A 5,307-nucleotide genomic window follows, 5' to 3' on the forward strand; every position below is an offset into this window, starting at 1 on the left:
AAGGCATGCGCCACCACGCCCGGCTTGTTTTGTTTTCAAGACAGGGTTTCTTCTGTGTAGCCCAGTATCCCACCACTGCCCGGAGCAAGCTCTTTTAAATGGTGAGCTGATGAACCATCTCTTCAGCCCTTATTTTTTATTTTATTATTATTATCATGTGGATTTTTTTTAAATAAAGATTTTTATTTATTTTATGTATATGAGTACACTGTAGCTGCCTTCAGACACACCAGAAAAGGACATTGGATCCCATTACAGATAGGTGTGAGCCACCATGTGGTTGCTGGGAATTGAACTCGGGACCTCTGGAAGAGCAGCTGGTGCTCTTAACCACTGAGCCATCTCTCCAGCCTGTGTTTTGTTTTGCTTTGTTTAGACAGCGTCTTTCTATGTCATTCTGGCTGTTGTGTAACTCACCATGTAGACCAGGCCAACCTCAAACTAACAGAGATCTCACTGCCTCCACCTCCCAAGTAAAAGGATTAAAGGGACGCGCCACCAAGCCTAGGCCTTGTGTTGCCTTTTGAGACAGAATCTCCCTATGTATCCTCCCAGGCTGCCCTCAGACTTGCAATCCTCCTGCCTTAGTCCTTTTCAGAAGCTAGGATTACAGGCACGTACCAGTACACCTAGCCCTCTGCCCCATATTTTGTGAAGCAAGTATGTGTTTATTCATGTGTGTGCAGGTGCCCATGTGTGGAGGCTGCAAGCCAAGCTCAGGTGTCATCTTCAAGAACGCTGCCCATCTGCTTGATATGGGTCTCTTACTGGCCCGGAGCCCCCAGTTAGACTAGAATGGTTGACCAGCAAGCTCCAGAGATCCTCATATGGCTGTCTCCCAAGGATGACTGTCCATGCTTGCTACTTTATGTATCTCTGAAGGCTGAATTCAGGTCTAAGACTTGTGAGGCAAGCTCTTTATTGACGACCTAGCCATGGCTTCTTCACTCTGGGCAGACACCAGGCTAATTATCTGTTGCTTGCTGCACCTGTATGCTTTTCCCGGTCTGGCAATGAACTGGCAAGTCCTCTTCCTGATACCTTGTGAATGACACTGCCCAACCTCATCTCCACCTCATCTCCATGTGGGAGTCTGCATGTCTTCTTGGGAGCTCACTAAAGGTATAACTGTCGGGCCAGAAGTTCCCCTACCCCCTACTGGCAGTGCTGGTGACACTGTCCTAAATACAAGGACTCTGGCCCAGTAAACAAAAGGACTGTTATTGGGTGAACAAGCATAAAGGTTTCTGTTCATTAGAAAAAGTAGATCTCAGTGGAGGGGAGAGGGGCTGGAGAGATGGTTCAGCGGTTAAGAGCACTGGCTGCTCTTCCTGGAGGTCCTGAGTTCAATTCCCAGCAACCACATGGTGGCTCACAACTGTCTGTAATGGGATCTGATGCCCTCTTCTGGCATGTCTGAAGACAGCTAGAGTGTACTCTTATAAATAAAATAAATAAATCTTTTTTTTGTTTGTTTGCTAACTTATGACATATTTACTGTTGTCAACTGCATACTTATTATTTATTATTTCATTTGTTTACATTTCACATATTATGCCCCTTTCTGGTCCCACTCCCTCTCCCAATAAATCTTTTTAAAAAAAAGAAAAGAAAAAGTAGATTTCATAAAGACGATTTCTGTTCACTGGGAACCTCCCTTGACCTTCCCCCAAAGGACAACTCCCTGTGTCAAGGTTGCCTAGTTCCTGATCAATCAGACAGCCTCTATCAGCTCAGATCCCTACCCTGCTGACTGTCATATAATAAGATCTTCTCTCTGTTCAGCCATTTTTCTGTTCTCTCTGTGCCCCACCCCCACCCAAGAGATGGCCTTGACAGTTTGATCTCTAGTAAATCTTTATTTTCTGCCCATGAAGCAGCCTACAGCCATGGCGGCTTCTCTGCACCATCAATTACAGTAACCATCACTGAGAGGTGGTTTGGAGAATCCCAGGGGCTCCATTGAGAGCTTCGGAGGGGCCATCACTGAATAACCTCTCCCTTTTGAAAAATTATTTGTTCTTTATTCTATATAGAGGGGTGTTTCGCCTGCATGCATGCTTGCTTGTGCACCACGAACTTCTGGTGCCCACAGAAAGCAGATGAGGGCACTGGAGATACAGACAGTTGGCAAGCTGCCGTGTGGGTTCTAGGACCTGAACCTGGGTCCTCTGGCAGAGCAGACAGTGCTCTTAACCACTGAGCCATCTCCCCAGCTCCACCATATATCACTTCAGATGTCAAAGTTGAAGGTTCCGAACTCTCTGACTTATCACTGAGATGTGGAGCGGTCCTGGCAATTCCTAGGCTGGCAGCAACAGAGGTGCTGTACTCAGGGTTGTGTGGCTCCTGAGGTTCCTCGCAGCCTCTTATTCCCAGTTCCCACTCCCTCCCTGCCTGCCTGGTGCCTCCCTCAATGCCTCTGTAGGGCCACCCCAGCACCCTCAGGCCCCTATCTCCCCAGGTCTTCTGTCCCTTCTTTGGAAGATCAACCTACTCCCAGTACGGGTACCATGGACCAAACAGACTAGGAGATGACTCCAACTTTTTGATGCTGTTCTTACACAGATGAGCTCAAAACAAAACAAAACAAAACAAAAACCATGGTTACAAAAATATTAAGGCGGGGCTGGTGAGATGGCTCAGCGGGTAAGAGCACCAACTGTTTTTCCGAAGGTCCAGAGTTCAAATCCCAGCAACCACATGGTGGCTCACAACCATCCGTAACCTTTGGAAGAGCAGTCAGTGCTCTTACCAGCTGAGCCATCTCTCCCAGCCTAAGAACCTGCTTTGGTATGTAAGATATGTGCCTCAGTCCCTACCCGGGTCCAAGAGCAAGCTCAAGGATTAAAGACATGCCTGAGGCATGCACACACAAATGCAAATACACATATACAATAAATAAATGTTACAACAACAATCCAACTAAACAAACAAGTGAGACTTGAACTCGGGACAGAAGAAAGTAACAGACACCCTGGTAGCCTTTCCGTGAAAGTATGACCGTGTCTTCCTCGCAGGCGACTGAGAACATAGTCAACAATATATGCTGCATCCTGTGCGTGGTGGGGTCCCAGTCTTTGGGCATTTTGTCTGGATTCTAAATCATACTGGGGGTCATGCCAGATGGATATATTATACAATGTGGAGAGCTTTGGGGGCAGCTTGGCGGGAATCTGACATTGGGTCAGGACAAGGAAGTGGGCTTCAGGCAGAAATTTGACCTTGGCCCGTAACAAGGAAGCAAGCTCAGGCAGGAATCAATCTGATTTTAGGCTAAAACAGGGAAGTAGGCTTTAGGCAAGACTATGACTTTAGACTAAGACAAGGAAGTAGGCTCAGATATCTTGGTCATCCTAATAAGCCCTTAGAAACGGTGATCACAGGAGTGATCACAGGACGCTGTTCACTGCCTTGCTTGTTCCTCGACTCTTTGTATTTATTGTACTGCTTGACCTGGTTACTTGCATGTAATTAAAATGTTATAAAAGCAGGTTAGAAAAAAATAAACCCGCCTCAGCGTCAGAACTGGCTGGGGTCATGCCACAACATCGTCTAGTTGTCTTTTGTCTTTTTAGTCCTCACGCCTATGGACTGAGCTGGCTGGGTCAATACAATTGATTTGGCTTTTTCTCAGGCTGCAGGGAAGTCTGTGGATATTCTGGCTGAGCCTGTTTACCGAAAGCATCCCAGGAGCTTTCAAAACAAGAAGAGAGTTTGGCTGGGAGGAACAGACAAGAACAAGCCCTCTCCCTTCATACTACAAGAACATCAGTGCAGGCTTCCAGATACTCAAAGAATCCATGGAGGACACCTATATAGAAAAGAAACGCCCCCCACACGGTAATATCGGTACCACGTGAGGGTGGCCACCCGGTGTGGTGACCAAGCTGAGGAGGAGGACCAGGATTACCCACAGGGACTCTCTCTGTTACTTCTCTTCCACAGGTGCTTTGAAAAGCACAAGAACATGTCTGCACACCCGTCCCCTGCTTCGGGGACCTGCAGATAGGTGACACCATGCCAGTGGGCAAGAGCAACCCCCTGAGCAAGACTGCAGTTCTGTATGTTCAAGGTCACCAAGGCTGCCAGCACCCAGAAGCAGTTCCAGGAGTTTGGAGAGAATGCCAGCTGACTCCCCAAACACAGAGAAGTTATTTTACAACTTAAGGGGAAAAAATTAGATTGGGCTGGTGAGATGGCTCAGTGGGTAAGAGCCCTGACTGCTTTTCCAAAGGTCCTGAGTTCAAATCGCAGCAACCACATGGTGGCTCACAACCACCCGTAATGAGATCCAAAGCCCTCTTCTGGTGCATCTGAGGACAGCCACAGTGTACTTATTTATAAATAAATAAATAAATCTTTTTAAAAAAATTTATTTTTTTACATGAGATATTTATTTTTTAAAGATTTATTTTTGGGGCTGGTGAGATGGCTCAGTGGGTAAGAGCACCTGACTGCTCTTCCGAAGGTCCAGAGTTCAAATCCCAGCAACCACATGGTGGCTCACAACCATCCGTAACGAGATCTGATGCCCTCTTCTGGTGTGCCTGAAGTCAGGTACAGTGTGCTATGTATAATAATAAATAAATCTTTGGGCCAGAGCAAGCAGGGCCAACTGGAGTGACAGAGGTCCTAAAAATTCAATCCCTAACAACCACACTATGGCTCACAACCATCTGTACAGCTACAGTGTACTCACATACATAAATAAATAAATCTTTAAAAAAACAAACAAACAAACAGGTTCTCCCAGCATCCCTCAGTCCCTACCTGGCATACCCTGCACCCAACCCTGAACTTTCCAGCCCAGAGGCTCCTCCCTATATAAGCCAAACATTTTGGTCTCTCTCTTTCTCTCTCCTCTCCTCTCTCTGCAGGCACACACCCTTTCTCTGCCCCTCCCCAATGCCCCTGACCTCAACCCTTGGGGCCAGTGCACTGGCTTGAGAGCAACTTCCCAATAAACCTGCCTTTAATATGTTCTAATCTGGCTTGAATTGACTCATTTCACTGGCAGACAAATAACCTCTCACCCAGTACTCTGGAGGCAGAGGCAGGAGGATTTCTCTAAATTTGAGGCCAAGTTCCAGGAAACAAGGGCTACACAGAGAAATCCCAACTTGAAAAACAAACAAAAGGAAAGGAAAGGAAAAGAAAAGAAAAGAAAAGAAAAGAAAAGAAAAGAAAAGAAAAGAAAAGAAAAGAAAAGAAAGAAGGTCTGGAGAGACGGCTTAGTGGTTAAAAGCTCTGACTGCTCTTCTAGAGGACCCAGCACCCACATGGCAGCTCACATCTATTACAGTT

Source organism: Mus pahari, chromosome 14 (genome assembly GCF_900095145.1).
Source record: "Mus pahari chromosome 14, PAHARI_EIJ_v1.1, whole genome shotgun sequence".
NCBI lineage: Eukaryota > Metazoa > Chordata > Mammalia > Rodentia > Muridae > Mus > Mus pahari.